Here is a 26757-nt window from a genome sequence, read left to right as displayed (position 1 = left end):
GCTTGACAATGTCTCTGAGAAAACCAGTGTCAAAACGAGTCCAATGCAAAGACTGTGGATGGAGTTTCAGAGCAGCTCATTTCTGCCCTCATTTAGTACTGCCCATTTCTGTAGTGGAAACTCATGCAAGTTCCGCTCAGCGAGGGAAGCCTCAGCCTGTCCTGTCTTCACTGTTCATTTCATCCTCAACGTGCTAAAGACGATTTTTTTTTAAGAATGTGGGGGTTGATATTTGGTTGCTTGTTTGTGGTTTTTAAAGGGCTGCCTTCTTGCAAAATGCATCTAGCACAAACAACATCTGAGAAACTCTGCAGTCTCACGCTTCTCGTCCTGTACCCCTCACTACAGTATATAGGCATCCAAGTTGAGCCATCTTCCCCTTTATCCTCCCCTGAAGAGTGGGAGGTATTTAATCCTTTAACCCCAGTGGCATTAATGGCTGAAACAATTACAAATTCAAAATAAAAGCCTATAATATTATAAGGAAGCTTCCCATTAGTCTCAGATCAAGGGTTCTAAAACTCTCAGATTCTGGTATAAAATTTGATTAACACAGAACTTTTTATTTCTTTTCCTTATTAAAATTAGTCCCCAAAATGCAATTTCCATAAAAAAGTGAATCTAAAATGTACAGGAGCCTTATGAAAATTTTTGAAAGCCTCACAGGGGATTCTTGCAGAAGCCTAAAGGTAAAATCTACATTAGTTTATCAAACAAAATCAGCTGCTCTGTAGATCAAGGCTCAAATTCCAGACTGCAGCTGGAAATCGTACAAAAAGGAAGGGTGAACAAATTGCTGTATTTTTAATTCTTTGCACTTATATTTATCAATAAATAGTCTAATTAGAAAGAGTTACTACTTTGCAGGATATACTTAGTTCCTTGACAGGTATGCTTATTCTTGAATGCAAAATAGGGAAATTATAAGCATGACAAAAAAATTAGTGATAAAAAGGTAGCCCCCTCAAAAATATGTTTGCAGTATTGCAAGTGTGTGTTTGTTTTAAAAGAACAGAGTCAGTAGAACTCCTTTTTCCTTTGTACTGAAGTTTATTAAACATTTTCTCTGAGTTACCAATTTTAGGAAAATTGCTGGATAAACACTTGCATTAACCCAGTAGAATGGCTCAGTGCCAAACGTAATGCCAAACTTCCCATTGCAAAACGAGCTGTTTTTACACACCAAAGTAACCACACAGCAGGCCTGTGGAGTTTGAAGACAGCTGACAGAGATGACTGTTGCTGTCCCCCCATTGCACCGACATCCATCCAAATACCAACATCTGCTGTGCTACAATTTACTTTTTACACAACATTTAGCAAAACAGTGCCTCTGACTGCAACATCATTAAGGAAGTAACAACAAATAAATCGCAAAGTCCCATCAGACAATTGTAAAATTAAAGCGTAGTTTGTCTTGCATATGCTGAGCTTTAGTTCAGATCTATTTGGACTTCAGAAATAACAAGCAATGGAATCTGTTTCCTTTTATTAAACACCCAAGCCAAAATTCCATAAACAGTGACAAGCATAATCCATCATTACAATGAAAATTACAGTTTTGAGGATACTGACTTGACTCAATAGACCAAAAAGCAGATGTCTTGAGAGGCATCCTGGCCTGCCCAGTACAATCTCTGCAATCCAAACTCCTGAAAGGATTACATTATGCCTTGAAGCAAGAGATGTGTGTTTTTGTTACAGGGCCGACTCCTTTTTAGGCAACCTGAGTGAATATTTGGGACTGTGAAGTAAGGAAAAGCATTCCTAAAAACTAAGCTACCTTTGGTTTAAATGTAGCATAAAATGCAGGACAAATGGAATCCAACCTGATGCACAAGATCAAGGAGGCATGGTGGATTAACAGACCAGGCATTTTAATTCTGTAGACCTGGATTCAAATCTGAATTTAAAAGTTTCTAAGGCCATATCTCTATGAACAGCAGTACCAATGTAATTGTGTGGCCACAGCGTATCTGGTAAAGATGCTCTATGTGGATGGCAAAGATCTCTCATACTGGCATAAAAAAACCCACCTCCACAAGCATCATAAACTCTCCCATTGATATAGCGCTGTGCACATGATTGCTTACGTTGGTGTAATTTATGTCACTCAGGGGAGTGGAATATTCACACTGAGTGACAAGGTTTTGCAGATGAAGACTATGTCTACACTATAGCCTAAGTGAAAGTAAGGTCTGGTGATTTAGTTTCTGCCTACAGATGTATGTTCACAACAGAGAAGTCACTACCCAATCGGACAAATAGCAGCTGCTGGTGAGCTCTCTTGCAGGATTGTGCTACCAGAGCTATTGAAAATTGGATTGGTAGAGCACTGAAAGGCACAGTGGGGACAAGGGGAGTCTTAGAATTTCTTGTCCTACGTATTGATCCCTCACTTTCAGGAGCACAAAAAAGAGGTGTATGGGGGAACTGCCAGTGAAATTCTCATTAGCATAAATTATGACTTCTTAAAAATAAAAAAGCACCCAATTACCCCATCACTGCTAGAGTGGTTTCAAATTTTCATTTTTCATTAAAATATTTCATTAAAAACAATTTGAATGAAAAATTTCAACTGGAAACTCATTTTTTTATTTCTCATTTCTTTCCAATTTTATTTAAAAAAACTAAATTAACTTTGTTTTCAGCTGCAGCAATAATATTCAGGGGGGAGGGTTCTTCAGTTTGATACAATTTTGAAGTCTTTTGAATAAAAGTTGTTTTTCCATCAAAAATGGTTTGCTGGCAAAGTATATTTGCCCACTTCACTAATAGAATATACCCAACACTCAACTGAACCGAGTAGCAAACATGATAAAAAACATCAAAGTCTCCATCACAGAGCACTGCAGACCCTTACAACTCTCCCATAGAATACAGGGTTAATCAGACCACAAGAGTCATCTAGTCTAACCCCCTGCCAAGATACAGGATTTGTTATGTGTAAACCAGTAGTCCCCAAACCATAGTGTGGGGTCAGAGGAATGTCTAAGGGAGACATATGGCAAGGCCTGGGCCAGTCCCCACAAGGAGAAAGTGCTGTCCAGCTCCACTGTCGCCAGCCATAGCTCCACTTTGCCCCCTGCTCCACACCCAACCCCGTTCTAGCCCCAGCCATAACCTCACTCTGTCCCCAGCCCCGTTCTCTTATTTCTTCTCTGCCCCCAAGTTAGAGGCATCTCTAGTCTCAGCTCCTCTGGTCTAAATCACAAATCTTGCCCAGAATTTCTTCTGAGCAGATATTTACAAAAATATTAACATACTGTACAGAACTTTGACAACAAGAGTCAATGTCTATAGGAAACTTACTCTTGCGAACTCTATGCTGAATCCCAGAGCTCAGAACTGATACCCCATGTGTCCACTGAAACCCTCTTCCTATCAGCCTTTTTTGAAAAAGATGCTTCGTGCATCCGCAAGTCATTTTATTTCCCAATACTCTTCCCTACCCTCTTCAAGTGTTTTGCTCATATTCTGACCCATCAGCAAGTATTCTAATTGAAGAAGGGTTTCTAATAGTTTGCATATTCTTCACAGCACTTTTATTACAGGGTATAAATGTTTTCTACCACCATCACTCATGTCTGAAAACAACTAAATACCTTAAAACCACCAGCAGCAGCAACAACAATGGAGAGGAGGAAAGGTGAGAGTAAAGCTAGATTACACAAGTTATTTTTGTCTACTTAAAGTGGATTGGCACTGATAGCTAAATACAGCATTTACCAAAAGCAAGTTAAAAAAGAAGGTTACATGAGCCACATATTTAAAAGAGGTGCTGAAACACGAGCTGCCCCACATTCGAAAAAAGCCATACACCTCAATTAGACTCTTTTGCTCTTTATAATTTCCTTTGGATAAGTGGCTATACAAGTTTTATGCAGACAGACTTCCTGTCTGTTACCTGTATGTGTGTAAGTACATACAGATACATACACACACCCAAACACTGAGTCACTGGTGAGGATCTGTATTAAGCCTAGCAAAGTGAGAAACTCTTCCAGTGGTAGTAGCTAGAAATTCTTTAGAAAAATATGTTTGCACACACATTTGGGTATAAGCTACTACTTGAATTCAAACATCAATGTTTAAATTAGTTTGTGAAAGGTGCTCCATTGATGGTACCAGCCTCTGAAGCCCAGTGAGGATGACTGAAGGGCAAACATGAAAGCTAGCTCATGTACAGACACTTGGGTTCCCAGACTTTGGAGTCAAGTGGCCCCAACAATAAGGAATGATAAAGAAATTAATGACAAGGTTTTATTTACAATTCACTCAGACTGGCTGCCAGAGACAGAGTAATGCTACAATGATTAGCTCTGTGCTTATGCAGAATCCCCATTCACATAAGCTTGCTAATCTATTGCTAGCTTGAGAATTGAAAGAACAGTCAAAGCAGGGCTACTCAACATGGCCCGTGGCCCATTTGTTTGCAGACCACAGCACATTTTGGGTTTACATGGGACTCAACACGCAGCAACACGAGTGGGAGCCAAAACCAAAAAGTGGTCATTATAATGGTCTTCTGCTGATATGCGTTCTAGTAATTAAATTCCTGGACTGTCATTGCTCATTAAAAGTGCTACCATATGGGTGGAAATTGGGTAAACATTGCATTTTATTAATATCAGCAGAACTGACTTAAATGGGGCCTGTGTGTTGTATAGTCTTGCCTTAATCTTTGTATTCATGCCCATAAGTGTGAAAGAAGCTATTTGCATGTATATGCTACCACCCTTAAGTTGTGTCCCTCGGCATGTGCCGTGAATATCATTGTGGCCCCCAGGGACTTCCAAAGTTGAATAGCCCTGGTCAAGAGGATTCCACACAGAATCATTCTATCCATCCATCCTGGGTGCTTTATATTACCCTAGTATCTAAGATCCTTACAGTCTCCAAGGCATTTACGCTCACAACTCCCTGGACAGCAAGCAGTATTATTCTCCCCATTTTGCGGACAGAGAACTGAGGCACACAAAACCCCTGGCTCAGCGTAACAAAGGAGGAAGTCTATGGCAGAGCAGGGAATTGAATCGTGGTCTCTTGACTCCCTGGAGAGTGCCTTTACCATGAGACCATTCATTCATCCCTTTGTTTCACTCCCTTCTCCTATTGGCCAACTGATGGAGAATGCCTACTACCTCTCAGCAACAAGGGTTGGTCAACATCTGTATACTTTGTGGGTCCCTTTCCTAATCCACACAAATTGAATGCCAACTGCACTGTGGGTGGAAGGACCTGCTTTCACAGAACAGCTACTGCCACCCAAATTTGAACAGAGGAGCATCTATTATAGTCAAGGTTATAACCACTTTCAGGAAGCCCGCCTCTCCCAACTGAATGAAGAATTTGCCTGCCGCTACAACAAGGGGAACTACACACTGAGCAGCTGAAATAAACGAAAATCCACAGGAGGCAATACAGGCAGTCCCCAGGTTACATACAAGATAGGGACTGTAGGTTTGTTCTTAAGTTGAATCTGTATGTAAGTCGGAACTGGCGTCAGCCGCTGCTGAAACTGATCAGTTTCAACCGCGGCTGAATCTGGATGCCAGTTCTGACTTACATACAGATTCAACTTAAGAAACCCGGGCGTCCCCAAGTCAGCTGCTGCTGAAACTGATCAGCGGCTGATTCCAGGAAGCCTGGGGCAGAGCAGCTGGGGTGCTGCTGGCTTGCTCCAGTAGTGCGACTCCTCGGCGCTACTGGACCAACCCAGCAGCACCCCAGCTGCTCTGCCCCAGGCATCCTGATTCAGCCGCTGCTGAAACTGACCAGCAGCGGCTGAATCAGGACGCCTGGGGCACAGCAGCTGGGGTACCTCCGGGTTGGTCCAGTAGTGCCGAGGAGCGGCGCTGCGGGACCAACCCAGCAGCGCCCCAGCTGCTCTACCCTAGGCGTCATGGGCAGAAAAGCCTGGTCTGCTGGGGGGGAGGGGGCACTAGCTGCGCCCCCCCACCCCCCAGCAGACCAGGTAGACAGGGAGCAAAGCCTCGGAGGACGCCCGCAGCGGGACAGCCGCGGCGCGCCTGGGCTGTCCCGCTGCGGGCGTCCTCCGAGGCTTTGCTCCCCGTCTCCCTGGTCTGACCAGCAGACCAAGCAGTTTTTCTCGCCCCGGAGAACGCGGACGGCGGGACCGCGGCTCATCTGGGCGTCCCGCCGCTCCCGTCCTCCGGGGCGAGAAAAGCCCCGTTCGTAACTGCGGATCCGATATAAGTCGGATCCGCGTAACTCGGGGACTGCCTGTAAATACAAATTATTTTATTAAGTACAAACAGTAAGATTTAAGTGGTTTCAAGTGAAAAAAGGGAGAGCAAAATAAATTACAAATTTAAAATAACAGAAAACACATAGCTACTTCTAACACCTTAAAATTTACTGCAAACTTACCCTTAAACTGTTCTTATTTCAGGTTCCCTAAACCTCCAAGTCAGGGAAGATTTTTTTTCTCCCCTTTGAGGCCCCTGGTTTATTCTCTTAGGAGAGATATGTCATTCAAAAACAAAGAGCCTGAAAATTCTGCATCTTAAATAGCTTTCCTTTTAGGTGGGAATTCTTTGTTTCACATTCTCCCCAATTACCTGGTCAGACTCTACCAGCTGGGGTGGTCACATGACTTCCTAAGACTAACCACTGCTTAGACTCAAAAGGACAAAGGAGCCTGTTTATAGGTGATCACCCAGGAATTGAGGGGAATGCTCTTGATGGCTGTCATTTGCACATTTAAAACCATAAACAATTTCATACTTCATATTTCTAACTTTACATACAAGAATGATACACACACCAAAATCAGATATACCAATCCAGCGGACTGTGACATTAAAATTGACAGGTTACATAAGGTATTTTGTCCAAAGCATCTTCAAGCTATGCATATTTGTATCCATAAGTCAATTTCATAAAGCATGGCGGGAGGTCTGTCACAATGGAGACCTACAGCAGCTGGTAGCATTACACAGGCTAGGTCTACACTATACTCGTTTCCAATTGCTTTTCCAGAAGAGTCTAGATGGGGCCAAATGGTGGAAAAGCCTCTTCTTTCGGAGGAGCCCTTATTCCTTGTAGAACGAGGTATACAGGGCTCCCAGAAAGAACACATTTTTTTTTTTTTTTTTTTTTTTTTGTGGAAGAGCAAAAGTGGAAGAGTAAACATGTTCCCTGGACGCGGCGGAGTTTTTCAGGGATACCTCTGGTATCCTGGAAAACCCCCGCAGCCTAGACGTACCCACAGAGATCTCAGAACTGCCATCAAATGGCAACTTTTAGTCACTTTTTTAGTGACTGGGACAGTTTCAAAACTGGGGTCCTAGAAATAATAGGGCACTAACTAGTGTCCTGTTAGTAATCCCCTAAGCAAGTCTGTCTCTAGTGGAGGAAGATCCTCTTCATCACAATCAGGGAAAGGGAGATGTGTCTGTTCTTCAAGGGTGGGGAACCTCAGGACTGGGGGCCAGATGCAGCCCCTGGCTTACCTGAATCCAGCCCCTGAGACTCAACACTGGGGAACCTCCACTAACGCTCCAACCCCCTGACACTCACCCGCGGGGCTGGAGCATACAAAATCTACCAGCCTGGGCACCCTAGGCTCTGATGTGCAAGGGGAACATGCGGACTCTCTCCCCCCTCCTCAGTCAGGGGCTTCTCACTTTATTTCTCACTTGTGTGCTGCCCTTGAATGATTTTCCTGTGAGTCAGCAGCCCCGACTCAAAAAAAGTTTCGCACCCCTGTTCTAATATCGCTGGCTCTTCTGCCCAAGTCTTAGCACTTTCCACTATGCTCAAGCACTGGATACAGCAGAAAAGCATGGATCAGCGCTGTCTCAGGCATCGGGCATAACATGTCAATCAGTGAGTCACACACGACAACAGATCAGCCTCTGCTCATCTTTCTGGGCTAGTTTATCCACAGAGACTGAAGGGACAGGTTTACTGACCAGAGGCCGACTTTTCTCCACTAAAACAGGTAATCCAGCATCCCCAGCCTTCAAACCCCGCTGACAGAGTGTGAACTGAGCCCATGTCTTGGATACAGCATTGGTGTAATGGACAGCAGAAGCCACAGGCAGGCTGTTGTGGCTCCTTGATCTTCAGCCACCCAGATGTGGTGGCTGTTAGAAGAGGCTTCCTCCTGCTCTAATTCAGCCACTAGCATTAGATAAGACTGTGTACTTGCAGGAGATCTTACAGTGTAAAGCTCATTCCACCACACTGCTTCCCGCCTACACCTCACCCCTGGAGCTCTCTCTCCCCACTCTCAACTGATGCAGGCAGTAGGGATAGAAGCTGGAATTGGAGACAGCTCTGTTTTCTGACAGCAGATCACTCTCCCACAGAAATGACCTCTCTCTGGCCATTTTAGGACCACTCAGCACTCTTACTGGTCTAGAGAACTGGCTCCATGTATTTAACAGAAGGAGGAAACAGTCTTGTCTCTATGACTAGCCCTGTTTCACTAAACCAAAGAAAGTAATAATGTCTCTATCCTTAGTTACCCCTTGAACATCTTCTCTTAAGCATTCTTATTTTCTATTTATTTGAACATTATATAGAGAATACTATTAATGGAGAAAAGCTGCTGACAATAGGAAATGACTTATTTTTCCCTTGGATGGGACAGCAATCAGCATGGTTTCCATCATGATGAATATTAGGCAGTTGAGTGCCTATCCAAATGACTTTGGTCTGGAAATCAACCTGCCCTTCTCTCACACAGATCACAGACTCAGCCCTGCATGACATTCTGGCAATATTTGAGTCTCTCCAGACACGCCCAAACACCTTGACTCTTGCACTTCCAGCCACAGCCAAGAAGTCCAGAGGCACAGTAGAAATTTTAAAAATTAAAAATCAATGGGGGTGAGGGAAAGGATTAACCAATTATTTTTCAACTCCTCAGAAAACATTCAGGTCCAATTTGGAGATATGGGGCTGGCTGATTTCTCAAAGTTTGTCTGGCCACTCACTTTAATCTTCTAAGCTTGTTTCTTGCTGGAAGGTATAAAAGCCAGCAGAACGGTGAAAATTCAACTATTCTGTGTGAATAATGTTCAAACAAACAGAAATGAATTCTGAGTTCTCCCATGCTTTATTTTACCACATGAATCATGTGAGAATTTGTATAGCATACTGGATGGTCAAAGATGTGTACAGACGCTGAAGTGTGAATGTATGTTTATAACCACACATCCTTGATCTGTTGTGTATGATTCCATTTCTAAATGATACACAGAAAGAGAAGTCTCCAGCACCATCAGGTCTTGCCATAATCACCCCCAGTCTGGTTAGGGATTAAACTGATTTGTCAATCAAATCAGATGGTCCAGCTCAGTATCTCAGTGCCAATTATTCAAGCTTTTCTCTAACTTCATGGCTGAACATGTTACATCTAGCATAGGTAGGAGAGAAAACATCATGAATACGGATTTCTAAAATCCAAGGCTCTCAGGTCCAACAATATTTGTGGCCCTGCCGACCAGGTTCAAAAGCACAGCCCAGTCTAGCCTGGCGGTGGGGGCCCCAGCCCCACTGGGACCAGCACGGTGGAGAGCAGAGTCCTGACCAGGACTGGTGGCAAGGAGCACAGCCCCAGTCAGGGCTAAAGGTAGAGGGGCCGGGGGCCAGGAGCACAGCCCCAGCAGGGGGTAGCCTCACCCGGGGCTGGCATGGTGTAGGAGTGCAGTCCTGGCGGGAGCTGGTGTTTCAGAGCCCAAATGTCTATCTTTTCATTTTTAGCTCTGCAGCCCAAGCCCTGAAAAATAAGCCTCTTTCAGAGCCCTGAAAACAACAGATTTCCAGGGAACAAACCCACAGAACAAGATCAACAGTGTATTTTTATTTACCCATCAGTGTAATATGAATGGCTGGTTTAGTTTGTGCAATCAATGTTTGCATTGTCTGCTAAAGATGCCATTCTATCCTTATGTTTTTAATATTGGAAATTTATAAATTGTGAAAGGAAGTGCTCCAAGAGCCAAAAATTAACAAATTCTTACCATAACTCTGGAACAATAAACTTTTTAGCGTCACAATGGCCTAGTCTTCAGAGAGTTTTTTCAGAAGAAAAAAATATACATTTGATGTATATTAACATGAAGAATACAGATATGAAGTGCCAATGGGGAGACAACCATTTATCACACATTTCATTTCTTTTATACTTATCTTTGCCTTTTCTTGTTGTGAGGAATATAATGATAGTTGGAAGCTGGACCTGTTTTCTGGCCCTCTTTGCCAGTGCTTTTTCTTACTCCCTCCCACAAAATTCACACTTTAATACACTCTGATTTCAATTACAAATTAAAATAGGTGATAAAAGTCCAACCCTTATGTGCAGTGTGTGACAGCATACAACCAGGATTAAAGGATTCTGACAAGAGCATATCTGTCACTTGCCTCCTTTCATGGGATTATTTTAACTAGACTAGAAATCCTTAGCAGTAACTATTTAATAAAAAAGGCACCTTCTAACAATCTAAATGAAAGCCCTAAAGCAATAAGTAAAACTCTCAATGTTATTGCATTATAAAAGACAAATCAAACTTTGAGTCAGCACTTTTCACTCCCACTATCTTAAGTTATAAAAACAACGTACATTTAAAAAAAAAACTCAGAAAATCTAACACGATCTAAGTTATATAGCTATCTTGCAGTTTTCACAACCTCTCCTAGCACTCATTTGTTTGAAGCAATATTGATTATCTAAAACAAAGCCAGATCGTGTATTTAAAAGAAAAAAAAAAAAAAAAAAAAAGACTTTGAAATACTGTTATGAGACCAGGGGTGAACTATGTAAGCCCTTCAATTCTGTGGATTCTTTGTATTCATGATTATTGTAACAAACGAAAAGGCTCATATTCCCTACTAAGCAAACATTTACAATTAAATCCATTCTGCACAACACATTTGCATTTTGAGATAGAATAGTCAGTGGTTCAGCTGCTGTGATTTAGATGGATTGGTTCATTATTGCTGCAGTTCGTTTTCAGCACACTGTATAACAAAGGGGTGCCAATGTAGTCTGGAATGGCTTTAAAACTCTTAAGTATTCTTCCATGATGATGTAATTTAACTATTTCTCACATCTCTCATGCTCTTTTTTCTCTTTTAAATCAAGGTGTCAAGACTGCACAGGCTAAACTTAATTGAAAACAATGACCACAATTGTGCTCAATAGGGCAGGGTCAAGCAAATCACAGGGAAGGGTATTACTGGGGAATCACTGACAAATTTCCCAATATGAAAACTGTATCTGTTTCCTCTTTCTCACTTAGAAGAAGTTAACTATATTAGTGGGATGAAAACAACACACCTTTATCATGCAAACAAGAAGGCAACTTAACCCATACAAAGAGAGCACGGAGAACAAGGAAACAACAACTTCATAAAAACAAGTTTAAAAAAAAAATTAGAACCTCATAGGATAAACAATCAAGATCTCATTGCAAAGTTTTTCAGGTTAAGAAACAAGACCATTAACCTACTCCCTTAACCCCTGACAAGTGGGGGCAAAGTCTAACATACAGAAATGAATTAATTCTCCAATTTGAACCTCTTTAATAAAAATAACATTCCCTAAGTAGTCCTGTTCTCAAATCTAAGCACCTTTCATCAATGACAGTATCAGAAGTTACATGATTATAAGGAAGCAGTCAACCAATACATAATGGCAAAGCACAACCATGAAAATACTAGGCACTGCCTGCTATTACAAACTCACCAAGGACTTACCTACTTGGGAACACAGGAAAATTAATCCAAATGGTCTAAAAGTGTAAATTTAAAGTGGGTTAGTTTACAGATGTAAGCAACTAGTCAATAACCGGATACGCCTCGAGTCTGTTGGGTAGCTGAGTTACTAGTCGACTATTCACTCCCGCCCCTCCTGCCTCCCACCGCTGCCTCTGCAACAGAAGAGGCTGCACCGCGCACCAGTAGATTGGGGGGCTTTCCCTCTGCTCTACGTGAAGCGTGGTGCACCTGGGCTGAGCGCCATGGTCAGCTGATCAGGCAGCTTCCCCTCTGAGCCTCCAGCCCACGTGATGCACCTGGGCTTAAAACCACGGCCAGCTGGCAGGGTAGCAGCTCCTCTTTGCTTCAGCCCAGCTGCCCTGCACTCAGCCCGGGGAGGCTGCACTGTGCTCCAGCCGGGCAGGGAGTGCCCCCCAGCCAGCCCTTTTAACTAGCCTGCTGCTTAACGTGCCACCTTCCAGGAGAGCCCCAGAAGCTCAGCTGGGACATGCCTCGCCTCCTTCTGCAGCTAAGCACTCCAGCTAGCTGGGAGTGGTGCACTGCCTTACTTTCATCTCTGTTAACAGGAGAGTATAAAGTAGACCAAAACCTATGCTGACTCCCAACTAGAGCGATCACAATAATTTAAACTCCATGCGGTATACACCAGGCTGAAATTGAGTTGTGTGTATGAATCTTGGGCCCGATTTAAAAAGAAATTTAGGAACTAAAAGATGCACATAGGCACCTAAGATTCACAAAAGTGCCTACAGAGATTAGGTGCTTAATTCCTATCACAAGTCAATAGACCAGTGGTCCCCCAACGTGGTGCCCGCGGGCACCATGGCACCCGCTGGGCCATTTCTATGCGCCCGCCGAGTGATCGGGGGTGACCCCGCCCCTGGGTGCACGGCGCATGGGCGGTGCCATACCCTGGGAGCGTGGCGTATGGGCGCCGCCCCCTCCCCCGGGCACCCGGCACATGAGCGTCCTTGCCCCTGGGCGCCCGGCAGCCCCAAAAGGTTGGAAGACCACTGCAATAGACGTTAAGCACCTAGCCTACTCAGACATGCATCTTTAAACCCTTTACAGAAGTTTTTGTAAGGCCCTCATCCTAGTTCAGCAACTCCTATAGGCCCACATGATTTATCTCCAGGGGAGACTTGTTTAAGTTGTACAAAGTTCATTTCTTAGGCAATGCTGCAACCACATTTCCAAAAGTAGTCGCAGTGCCTATGCTAATCTTATTCCTTTGTAAATTATATTTCAAAGTGCTCTGTAACAGGACAAACAACCCATATCTCTGCTTTTGGGGGGATAGTTTGATGCCTGCCTCATATTTAAAGTCTGAAAAGTGTTCAGAGGCTTAAAAAAAAATCTCTGTATCACGTCTTGTTTTCTCTGATTCTGCAGGAGAAATTCTTAGTGGTTTGGAGTGGGAGTTCTCTTAGCCTGTAATTGAGAGGATGGGCAGGTGTGAATCAGAAAGATCTTTTCACCTCAGCGTTTGTCAGTTGTTTCTATTAAATAGGGGTTCGTAAAATGGAAGGAAAAACTCAGGCTTTTCAACAGCTGGACTAAAAATCCCTTTCTTAATTACTAACCTTCCATTGTTGCTTGTGGTGTCATCATCCCACTAGCACTCCAGACCTCTCCAAACTGTTTTTTTAAAATGTGTGATCTATCTATTTCCAAGCCTTCTTTGAACATTCCAAGGAAGTTAAAAAGGGGACAAACACAATTTCCCTCTTTCTTCACCTTAAAGAGAACTCTGGATGCATTCATTTGAAAGGTGCAAGGTTCATTTCCTCTTTATGAGGATTTATTTAGGCGACACTCAAACTTTAGCTATAACAGATACTACACACAGCAATAAACTTCCACTGTAAACTGAACCTGTGCTCAGAACCTGTGTTCAGTACTGTTACAATACCAGTAACAGTTGCTGCATGTGAGTGCAGTTTTAGTAAACTTAAGCTCATTAAAACGTATTTGCGATCGTCCATGTCAAATGAACGTTTGAATTCTTTGGCGTTATTGTCGATTGAAAATGCTACTGCTCAGAAAGTGAACATGTCAGAAAGCATTAAATGTTTTGCCGATTTGAAAGCCAGAGAAAAGAACTTTAAAAATATATATTGAATAAGGCTTTCTAACTCCAATCCATGTAAGTTACCTCTATCATTCATTTCTCAGGTACAGGAACACTGTGAAAGATAAGTTAAAATGTAATGTTCAGAGCATGTAATAAATTCCTTATTTTGAACAACAACAATTTACAGTTTACAATGTAACTGAATTTGCAATTTGCAATGTAACTGAATGAAGTTAATCAACTATTCTATTAACTGATATTTAATATCCCTATTATCAACTAATTGAGTAGTCAATGGTAATTCCATTGACTACTCAATTTGCTTATTAACCAAAATGTAACATCCCTAGGTTAAACTGTTTTAAACCTAGGTAGAAGTTCTTATTCAGAATTCAAGTAGCCTTAACACACTTCCAAATTAGGCATTAGTTTCTTCATTCACTTTCAAGGTGAATTAAACTAAACCAAATTAAGGACAATTTAATTGTGAATAAGCGGATTCACAATGAGATTTCATATGGTTTAACTAAATTCACCTTAAAAAATAATTTGGATTTCATCTTCCTGAGCATTGCTATGTAGACAAGTTTTGAGTACAGCAGATCATCATATATGCCCAGAAAATAAAATGCTAACCTGAAAACTACTTCCCTTCACCCAGACCATGCAGCACTGTCACAAGCTAATAATTAGTATCATTGGGCTCAGGCCTTGTACCCAAGTTTTGAAATCAGTGGCCTGGACTATGCATCAAACTGCACTGAAATAACAAAAGATGCAAATGAAATCTGATCTTGTTTCTAGTATTTTGCACAAGTATTTTTATTCTAAAATAACAGTGTCTACACTTGCATGAAAATAAATAAACCCACTTCATTAAATAAATGCAGATTTGAATGTACATCAGCCCTGGGATTAAAAAGTAAATGTCTTCATCTGAGGATAACTCATTTCACATAGTTTCACCAGAAATTTGATTTTTAAAAACAGATTTGTTTAAATGGTACTGTAACTCTGATCTGGAAAGTAACACTTGAGTTTAGATAATTAATGGAATTATTTGTACTAGACTAGCCCCTAAAGACAACAAGATCAAGATCCTACATGTATGAACAGAGTACGAAGCAGCCCCTGCCCTGAAGAGCTCAGAGTGTAAAGCTCACCAAAGGAAGCAGCAGTATCCCCATTATACAGGTGGGCGAACTGCTGAATAGGTGACTCACACATGGCGTTTACAGTGATGTAAAACATTTTGGTGAGGGGCACGATTTTTACCAAAACACTTACAGATCTCCTAGTATGGACACAGATACAGTATAAAAATGCTCGATACCAGCATAGCTTATTTTCCTAAATTTCAGGTAAACAGCATTACCAATATAATCATTTATATTGTTATAACTGCGGTCATATAACCCAGGCAATACTGCTTTAATTGATGTAACTTGTGTTTAGAGAAGGCCTAACTGGGTTGCCCAAGGTCACACAGAAATCCTGTGCTGAACCAGAAATTGACCCCAGCTATCCAGAGTGCTATAAATGGTAACGCGATCCACTACGTACAATTAAATAAGAAGTAGGGCCTAATGTTGTAGATATTCTTGTTACATTATCTGTCAAACTTAGTTGGAAGCTTACTGTAATAATCAGTACAAGCGCAGCTTGCAAATGATGTGTGTTAAAAATAGTTATATGCATATATGTTATAAAGATACCATTTACTCATATCAACAGAGGCCTAATTTTGTTGGCTGTTTTATTGGACAATCTGATGAACATAAAAATCAATTCATTATACAGTATGTATGTGCTAGAACTATGACATAAAAATAGCAATACACATCTTAATTAAGTATCAGAGGGGTAGCCGTGTTAGTCTAAATCTGCAAAAGTGACGAGAAGTCCTGTGGCACCTTATAGACTAACAGATTTATTGAAGCATAAGCTTTTGTGGGCAAAGACCCACTTTGTCACATGCATCTGACAAAGTGGGTCTTTGCCCATGAAAGCTTATGCTCCAATAAATCTGTTAGTCTATAAGGTGCAACAAGTCTCCTTGTCGCTTTTGCACATCTTAATTAAGGAACCTGAACATTTGGGGTTATTTAAGCATTTTTAATTAAGTGTACTTCAGATATACTTTGTATAGGACTTGACTGATAAAATGGCAGTTTGCACAGAATACCAAAATAGAAAACTATACAGACCTGTTAAATCTGTAATCAATACGAACACAATTTCGGGTTTTTTTGCCTTCTGGTTTTCAAGTCTTTATAGTTTACCTAAGGGTACGTCTAGACTACATGCCTCTGTCACCAAAGGCATGTAGATTAGGCTACCAGGCATAGGAAAATGAAGCGGCTATTTAAATAATCGCCGCTTCATTTAAATTTACATGGCTGCTGCGCTGAGCCAATCAGCTGTTTGTCAGCTCAGCGCAGTAGTCTGGATGCGCGGGTGTCGCCATCAAAGGCATTTGTCGACCACCCAGGTATGCCTCATCCCAGGATGCCTTTGATGTCGACACCCGCGCGTCCAGACTACCGCGCTGAGCTGACAAACAGCTGATCGGCTCAGCGCGGCAGCCATGTAAATTTAAATGAAGCGGCGATTATTTAAATCGCCTCTTCATTTTCCTATGCCTGGTAGCCTAATCTACATGCCTTTGGTGACAGAGGCATGTAGTCTAGACGTACCCTCAGTCACGTTTTCCAACTTTAATTTACAACCAGTAAGATTAAAAACTTTCATTTAAAAATAAACAGATTCTCATGTAACCATATAACAATTTCTAGAGATGGTACTTAAATAAAAAAAAAAATTCACGAGTCTCACAATGAAATCATAGGAGTTTGCAACAACATGGTAAACAGTCATGACTCCCACTCCACAGGAACAATGATACCACAAAACTCAAGAGTGAGAGTCTTTTTTGTACTTACAAGATACAGCTTTTCTGGCAACTATGAAATTCATACCCAAGACAGAACATATTGCCACCAAGCTTAGGACCATGAAGAAAAAAAAAAAAAAAAAGCAAAATCCACTTCTCCGGTTTACATGTCCCTCTATAATCCCCATCAAAATCACAGATTAATAAAATACAAATAGCATACTACACAACAGAAGGAGAGACCCCCTTGTGTTCGCTTGAATAAACTTTCAAGCCACTCAGACAACGTGTATTTATGGTCTTGGCAAAAACTTAGATCCTGAACTTATAATACATTCCCCTCTCATCTCTCCCAAGCCCTACTGATTTTCCAGAGTCTCACCACACAGGCTGCTGCATGATCAGGGCTTTAGACAGGTACTTCAAAATACTACCTCCAAGCTCATCCAAAAATTTTAAAGGAGATAATGGACCATTCTTGCCACTTTCACCCTGCAATTTATAGCTTCTGCATACTTCCGCTATAATCAGAGATGATCAAGTTTTTGTTGAATAATCTGACGATTCTAACAACTCTTTTTGGACCAATTAACTTTCTTCATTATGGGCTCAGTTTAGTGTTGAGAGCACACTCCATGAATTCTATTACATTTTTTCAACTAAAAACATTCTAAAAATGAGTTCACGTTATTTCCTCTCCATTTAGCTACAATGTATATTTCCCACAACTATAGACTATCACACACCTAATATGGCACTATTGTTTCTCCATTCTTTTTCTTCCTCTTTCCTTGTACGGTTTCCTGGTTTTTGTTCCTTTTTTTAAGATACACATTGCACCTGTAGCATGATGTGTGTAATACCACTGAGGTAAGGGGAAGAGGAATCTATTTTTAAATGTGTTTTTTTTTTAAATAAATCTTTATTAAAATTCTCTTAGTAACAAATAGGTATTACTGGAAGATGATGCAAAGACGTACATCTTAATGAAAAGCTAGTATATTAAGTATTATGGTTTTTTTTCTGAACAAAGCTATGTCCATCAATTGCCCTAGTCAGTAAAGAGAACTTTTCAGATGAAACAAAAATCATCACATGGTAGCTACACTGCCACAGATGCATGGTTCTTTTCTCTACATTCTCTTTATACATTCTCTTTATCCTGCTTTCAGACCACTCCCATTCAGTATTATTTCTTGCTAAATCCAGACTAGACATTTACATTATAGGTGAATAAATGTGTTTTTCCACTTATTCTCCCAACTTATTTAAAACATACATATATACCAAGGTCTCATGGAAATGAAAAAAATAAAGGATACAAATTACGACTAGAAATATTGTGGGCAGGAATTGTGTAACTTGTCCTACAAAGCATTACCAACTCACCTTAAACCTGACTTGAAATATCCCTATCCTTCATTGCTGAGTCTCAAAGACAAGAACGGTGGTCTTTTTGTGATGTGATCTGACAGTTAGATTTTAGTCTTTTCCTTAACAATTAATTTCATTTCTGACAGATAGTAAGCAAAATGGGAAACTAAGATGCCAGAGATGTAACAACACGGCACTAATCTAATACACTACATAGTAACATAAGATATCAAAGTATGAGCATATGATCTCTTCTTTGTATTACTTGATTAGAAAGTCTATATAGTACCATGCTTACACATGGATTCCATAGCAAATCATTTATTAATAAAATAAAAAGTATCTGGCTAAGTGTAACTATTTAATATTTGTGGGGGGCAAAAGGGAAACATTTTCATTTCTTCAGAATTCAAAAAAGTCATTCACTTATTTTTTAATTAAACTTATTCTGAAGAAACAAGGTTTTGACCAAAATAACTTTTCATAACAAAAATCTGTTGTGGTAAAGAAAGATATTTGCCATTAAAAAAAAAAAAGTTTTGTTGGAATGCTTTTGACTAACTCTACACCTATGATAGCCTGTTCATGCCCTTCCTTCCTCCAAGCAATCTTAATTTCCCATCACTCAGCTTTTTTGACTGTTTAATGTTGATGCCACCTAAGTTGCACTGGCTAACTGTGCATTTACATCCTTTGCCATCCAAAATTCACCCTCTCCGGTGCTTTACACTCATTCCTGCTTCTTTACAATCTCTCCACAAATAATTCGATCAACTGAGATTTACATTTTAAAAGTAGTCTAGCTCAGTGGTTCTCAACCAGGGGTCCCCAGCGGTACTGGAGGGGGTCCACGTGGAACCTCTCGCAGACAGCATGTCCTTCAACCTGAATTGCTTCCCGTGGCTTGGGAGAGGAGAGGCTCCGTGCTGTCAACCCATGTTGCTTGGCATGGGTCGCCTCTCAGGAGAGGCTCCGTGCCAGCAGCCAGCAAGTCCCTCGGCCCACGCTGCTTCCAGAACCACGGGAAGCAATGCAGGTTGAAGAACGCGCTGGCTCTGTGCCGGCAGCAAGCACGTCCTTCAGGCAGCACTGCTTCTCCAGAGGACTGAGGGATGCTGCTCGGGAAGCAGCGTGGGCCGAGGGACATACAGGCTGCAGGCACAGCTATATTGTTTGGGGGAGGGGGAAATACAATTTTAATAAATTGAAAAGGGGTCCATATCCTCAAAAAGATTGGGAGCCACTGGTCTAGCTGACATCGCTTCATTTCTCCAGATGTTGTGATCTCATTCTTTCTTAATGCCTCTAGCATCTTGCCTACCACTGAGGTCAGATTTATTGCTCTATAATTTCCTGGTTCCTCCCTATTTCCAGAGAAAGCCAAGACAGATACAGAAACTGAGAGCTAGAGCACAGAACTATTTCCCCTTGTGTTGAAAAAGTGGCCAGTATGCAAAGCTGATAGTTTACCAATGTCTTTTTTCCCTCCAAACCTCAATAGCAATAGCTTTTCCTATAAGCTACAAATTGCCAGCTATACATTTTGTTATTTTCTTTGAAACAATGGAAACAGCAACTCCATTACCCTGCAATATGAATCTCTACCCCCTTCATTTCTTAATACCTATCTTATTTTTTTCCTATCATCATTACCCTGACATTTCCTCTGAAGTATCTTATATTTTACAATCAGTATCTGTAGGTGTTTTAAGCTCTTTTGTAGTGGTTGCCAGAGTCACTCCTTTGAAATACCATGAAAGTCATCAGATCCTTAAACTTATTGGAATCTTGACGGTTCTGGCTGCACAGATCAGTAGGAAAAGTCCAGAATTACATTGCAGGAAGAGTCACCCCCCCCCCCCCCCCAAATAAAAGGTTCAAGTAGAGGGCAATATAACAAGAGAAAAGCCATCAGAGTTGAAGAAAAACAACAACACGCGATATCCCTGGGATTGCCAAAGAAGCCAACTGGTAGAAACATAGGGTAAAGTATTTTAGACCATTGGTTTTCAAACTTTTTTTCTCATGACCCAGTTGAAGAAAACAGTTGATGTCTGCAATCTAACATAATTTGACTAGAGTTTAGGCTCGGGGCTGGAGGGACAGAGGATGAGAGCTTTGGGATGCAGGAGGGAGCTCTGGCTTGGTGGAGGTCAGGTTGGGGCAAGAGGGGCTAATCGTGAACGGCTCTCACTCAGCAGAGAGCAGCAGTGCTAAGGCAGGCTTCCTGCCTCTTCTGGCACTGCAGACCATGCTATGCCCCAGAAGCAGATTCCCAGCCAATGGGAGTTATCTTGGAGCAGCGGGAGAGCATAGAGCCCTATACACTCTCTTCCCCCTCCCCTCTCCACACGAGCCAGGCCTGCTGCCAGCTACTTCTAAGGTACAGCACAGTCTGCAGTGCCAGGACAGGCAGGTAGCCTGCCTTAACACCCACACTGATCACCTTACCTGCAGCAATGAGATCCAGTGCCAACATTCCACAACCCAATACTGGGTCGCAACCCGCTTGAAAACCATTGTTTTAGACCATCATGTTACTCTGCTCCAGCCGAATAGACTGCACACCAATCCAATGGTTTAATCATGCATATCCTGCAGTAACCTTATGCTGCGATTACAAGAGACCTCACAAGATAGTCAGGGTTGCAACATGTCAATGTCTGGCTTGGAGAGGTCTGAAGAACACTGGATTACTCAACAGGGAGTAATGATTCTTCCACGTCAGAAGACTCCAGACTCCAAGGTATCACTGCAAGGCTAGCTGCTATTGGAAGCACCATCTTACAGATGAGACAAGGAGCCATTTGTCAAATTGTCATTAAAGATCTTCTGTTAATATCTGCTTGTTGGTCAGCCAGATACACAATTAGGTAATTACAGTGTACATGCCTAAACTTTTTCTGCCATTGCCACTGGATAAAGTGTTCTATACTCGCTGACTTAACGGCTGTACAGTGCTTGTGTTCACAGTTTAAAAATCCCACCACTACATTTGGTACCTATTGGTGCACAAAAACGCTGTGTAAATGTGTAACTGTTTTGGGATTCCCATGAGGATTTATCATCTCCATGTACATCTCTAACAAAATTCTAATTTCTATACATGATATATAAAAGACAATCCCTTCCCCAGAGTTTACAACCTACATGAGACAGACCGAAGATAGGACACACACAGAAAGGCAAATAAAGGGATGGAGAGCTGACACTGGGAAGATCCACTGGTGTGGACAGGTGAATAAAAATGGGGAAAGGAACTCAATAGGATTTTGAGACTGGCATTTACTTCAGTCTAGAGAAATTCCACATAAAAGGGCATCCATCCAAACCTCATGCCACTCAAATACATTTAAAAACACAGTAACATTGAGTTCCAACATCTGAAACTATTGAGAGCAAATGATCTCCTCTCTCATAACATTTAATCACTGGTCATGGGATTTATAGACCTTAATTTACCCATAATGCCTTCCCACAAGAAAAAAATCCCAGCCTCCAGTTTCTCGCCCCTCTACCCAAGTAACATTGTGTATGTATGTGCACATACAGTACAATCTCCTAAACACAACAAAGTCTCCATTTCTTCACTCCAAATTTCCGAAATGTGCATGAAGCAATTCTTTAAAGAGAAGTCAGGGTTTCTATTGTTTTCATACACATAGCTGATGAGCAAGCACTTGTTCCACCCTGGTTAGTGCTTCAGAGTTATGCACTGACAACTGAAAAAAAAAAAGTGAGTTCATTCATGAATTCTTATCTATCTGACTGGCTGAGGTTAGAGGCGTCATGGAGATACCACTGGCCTCTCCATAAATAAACATCTGAACTACTGGAAGTGGCACTTCCTTTAAGTGACTGACTCATGGGGCTGCACAGAAAAAAATGTTTAATTTCACTTCTCCATTTGTAGTTTTGACTTTGAAACAAAAACAAAAACAAAAAAGACAAGGATGCTCCCCGAGAAAGCCATGGTATTTCTACTTCTACCAGGCCCAAAACACCTGCTCTAGATAATAATGACATATAGAGCACCTGCCATCTAAAGCACTTTACTAGCTGATTTACGCATACCCGAATCACTGCAACCACTGAAACGCAGCATCCGCTGGGGGAAAATGTAGCAACTGTTTAACTGCACATAGCCATGCTGTTCAACCGTTCAGGGTAGAAATTGGAAGATACCTCATCCAACTGAAATTGCAAAGGGAATTTAAGGTAGGTAGAAGATAATTACCCAAACTGGCACTTGGCCAGTCAGTCTCCAGGGTTAACACTGATTACACTTGTGAAAAGAACCATGGGATCTTTAAAGACCACAAGCAGTCAAGATCTTGGTTTTACTTGTTACCCAAAAGACAAACTGTACACATTTACTATCTCTGTAATCCCCTCCTTTGTAGTCCTTCCTTACTATTTAGATCCTTCTTTCACAAATTCATAGTACCAAGCATCCGTTTTGGAAAAATCCTCTAGCTGGAGCAGCTAGCCCTGCAGACATAGCAAATTAATCTGATCTTTTATAAGTGTAGATCTATAACAAGCATTGTAGATGTTAAGTCACTTAAAAGAAAATCCATACTCAAATGGTGGACCAACGATATGGCGAAGAATGAATTTGAGCAGTTAACTGCAGATTATGTAGCACTGGGAAGAAGGATCAAGGAATCTGAAGCGCAAGTGGTGTTCTCGTCCATCCTCCCTGTTGAAGGAAAAGGCCAGGGTAGGGATCGTCGAATCGTGGAAGTAAATGCGTGGTTGCGCAGATGGTATTGGAGAAAGGACTTTGGTTTCTTTGACCATGGGACTTCGTTTCAGGTATAAGGATTGCTAAGAAGAGATGGGATCTACCTAACCAAGAGAGGAAAGAGCATCTTTGCGGGCAGGCTTACTAACCTAGTGAGGAGGGCTTTAAACTAGGTTTGTTGGGGGATGCTGACCTAAGCCCTGAGGTAAGTGGGGTAGTGGGATACCGGGAAGAAACACAAGGAGGAAAGAGCAACAAAGGAGGACCCCTGATATGAATGGAGAAGGTAAGGCAAATCAACTATTTATCTAAGGTGTTTGTACATGAATGCAAGAAGCCAGGGAAACAAACAGGAAGAATTAGAAGCCCTGGCACAGTCAAAGAACTATGATTTGATTGGATAACAGAGACTTGGTGAGATGACTCACATGACTGGAGCACTGTCATGGAAGGGTATAAACTGTTCAGGAAGAACAGGAAGGGGAGAAAAAGAGGAGTTGCGCTGTAGGTAAGAAAGCAGTATGATTGCTCAGAGCTCGAGGATAGACAGGGAGAAAAGCCTGTTGAGAGTCTATGGGTTAAGTTTAGAGGTGAGAGCAACAGGGATGATGTTATGGCTGGTGTCTGCTATAGACCACCAGACCAGGTGGATAAGGTAGACGAGTATTTCTTTGGACAACTAAGAGAAGCTTCCAGATCACAGGCCCTGGTTATTATGGGAGACTTCAATCACCCTGACATATGTTAGGAGACCATGACTGGTGTGGGAAAAGTGAATAAGGAAAAGTTATTTACATATTCCCACAATATAAGAACTAGGGGTCACCAAATGAAATTAATAGGCAGTAGGTTTAAAAACCAAAACAGAAGGAAGTTTTTCTTCACTTAGCACACAGTCTGTGGAACTCCTTGCCAAAGGATGTGGTGAGAGCTATGACTCTGACAGGGTTCAAAGGGGAGCTAGATAGATTCATGGAGGTTAGGTTCATCAATGGCTATTAGCCAGGATGGGTAGGAATGGTGTTCCTAGCCTCTGCTTCTCCAAAGGTGGGTGACGGCGGGAAATGGGGGGAAAAAAAAAAAAATCACATGAGGATTACCTGTTGTATCCCCTCCCTCTGACCCATCTGGTATTGGCCACTGTCAGCAGACAGGTTACTAGGCTGGATGGACCGTTGGTCTGACCCAGTATGGCTGTTCTTATGAGAGTTGCCAGAAGATCTAGATAAGTGATTATTCCCTTTTATTCGGCATTGGTGAGGCCACATCTGGAGTACTGCGTCCAATTCTGGGCCCCCCACTAGAGAAAGGATGTGAACACATTGGAGAGGGTCTAGCAGAGGGCAACCAAATGATTAGGGGGGCACCTGACCTACAAGGAGAGGCTGACGGATTTGGGCTTATTTAGTCTGCAGAAGAGAAGAGTGAGGGAGGATTTGATAGCAGCCTGGAACTTCGCTTCAGGAAATTGAAAAGAGGATGGAGAGAGGCTGTTCTCTCAAGTTACAGTGAAGGAGGTCTAGGTTGGATATTAGAAAAACTATTTCACTAGGAGGGTGGTGAAGTATTGGGATGGGTTAACTAAGGAGGTGGTGGAATCTCCATCCCTACAGGTTTTTAAGTCCTGGCTTGACAAAGGCCTGGCTGGGATGATTTAGTTGGGATTGGTCCTGCTTTGGGGCAGGGGGCTTGACCCAATGACCTCCTGAAGTCTCTTCCAGCCATATGATTCTACCAGCCTCTCCCCCTCCATGCAAGAGAATCAATCTGAAGACCAATCTCATCACTGTTGCCAATGAAACTTAGAATATAAGAGTGCTAGCATATGTGATCTCCTGGAAAGCAAAGAAGAGATACCCTACCACTTCTAAAATCACCCATCAGCAGGTTAGTAACTAATAACTGTATTTCAAGTGAAAGGAAATAAGGGGCAAAGTGTTTGTCAGGAGGGATGGAGAAGAGGAGAAAGGCTGTGGGGAACCAAGAGATGGGGTTCACTCAGATGCAAAACACCAAGATGAATATGCAAACTGCGCACAAAATTTGAATCTCAAAGTACACATCATCATGCACTGCTATTTACCCCTTACACACAAAAAGAGTCACAACACACATGCTCAACAAGTGGTCTTGTCACAGTAAGTGACAGATTATAATCTCTGATGCCTGAAGGACAGTGTCTCTAAAGGCATCTAAAAAGCAATTCAACAATCTTGAATTAAGACTCGCCCTGCGGCCATACTGCAGAGTATGAAGAACCAGTATCTGTGTTCAGTTTATCTTTTATCATAAGAAGCACTGAAATTCCAGTTTTCAATTTAAAGGTCATTGTCAACTTGAAACCTAATCAGACTTTAAAAAAAAAAAAAAAAAAAAAAAAAAAAAAGGATAAAAATAATTTTGGATACTACATCTGCCCTTGAATCCCCCCTTGAACATTGTTTGTGAATTTACAACCATGCTTTCTTATTAAAAATAAGTTTCTCTGTGTCTCGCTGTACTTGAGAGAAATATCAATGCAAACAAAGGAAGACTGACTACAATAAAACTGTATAGACAAAGTGCTGCCAATGCACTAGGGATGTGAACGTGTACACAGTTAACCGATGAGCCTGGGCTCATCAGTTAACCCTAATGGTTACATGCAGCCGCCTCCTCCCCCGCCCCATCCTGCCCACATTGGTATCTGGGGAGGCGAGAGCTGGTGTGTATGGGAAGCCTGCTTTAAGTGGGCTCCCTGTGTGTACCAACTCCCGCAGAGCAGCCTGCACCACCTCCAACCGAATACCTCTCTACAGAGCATCATGAACGGAGGCAGACCAGCACCAGATCCCATGGAGCTAACTGCCCTCTGCACTGCTGCCTGATACCAAGGCAGCAGCGCAGGGGACAGTTGAGGGAGGTGGGGGGGGGAGGGGAGAGGAGAGTCGGTGCTCGCAAGGAGCTGGCTTCAAACCGGTTCCTCACGAGCACCAGTTCCTGCCCGATCCCCCTGTGTGTAAACGTGTAACTGCTGTAAATTTCAACAGTTACACGTTTACAAAAATAAAAGCATTTTAACATCCCTACGATGCGCATACACACAAAATACAAATTTCTGACCAACCTCTTTCATCTGAGCTGTTATTTGTAAGTAGGTAAAAAAAAAAAATACACAGGCAGAAAGTCCACAGTGTCCCTTTAACTGCAAGAGTTTCTAGGATCCTAAACTGGGAAATGAAATGTAAGCATTTTTTTTCCTTGCCTTGTTTTACCTGATCAAAATGTCTCTCTCAAACATTTATTGCACAAGGCAATTTAGATTCTTCAGAACTATCCAGTGTCATGAATTAAGATTTTTATTTATTTCTCTAAGATCTAGAAAGGGGACATTTGCATCCATAAAAGAAGCATAAATGATGTCAGAAACAAATGAGAATGAAAGACTGAATAAAAAATTATTGTGCTTTCAAATAGCCTTGTCAAATTCTCATGACCAACCATCAGATAAGAACAGAAAACTAAAATGTATACCAGATTATAGAAAACAATAATTTTCCTTTTATTTTAATAACATGGATTTTATCAATTTTATTCTTGCTGCAGAATCCTTAACCTTTATCAAGATTATGATAAGGCATGCCATTTCTTCTTCTCCAAAAAATTATTTTGAACCTTTAGGTTACATTACTTTGTTGTTGCAAACTGTCCAGAAAGATCCTGAGTTTGCAGAAGCAGGAAGCTGGAGGATACAAAATCTGTTGTTGTCTACAACAAATGATGAGATTATGAAAAGCAACTAATGCTGTTCTCTCCTTTCCAGGAAACAATAGCAAAGTACAGAGAAACAGGCACGCCAAATACCTCACAGCATAAAAACACTGTTCCTAAGGAAGAAAAAAAGCATATAGTAAAATTTCACTTACTCTTTCTTAG

General features: G+C 41.7%; 1 protein-coding gene across 3 annotated transcripts in view; it reads right to left on the bottom strand.

Annotated features, from left to right (window-relative positions):
• Positions 1 to 26757, bottom strand: part of AKT1 (AKT serine/threonine kinase 1) — a 112333-nt gene that overhangs the window by 71970 nt on the left and 13606 nt on the right. The window lies entirely within an intron of this gene.

Source organism: Pelodiscus sinensis, chromosome 4 (assembly GCF_049634645.1).
Source record: "Pelodiscus sinensis isolate JC-2024 chromosome 4, ASM4963464v1, whole genome shotgun sequence".
NCBI lineage: Eukaryota > Metazoa > Chordata > Testudines > Trionychidae > Pelodiscus > Pelodiscus sinensis.
The sequence above is the reverse complement of the archived record's forward strand: the minus strand, read 5'-3'. Positions and strand labels throughout refer to the sequence as shown.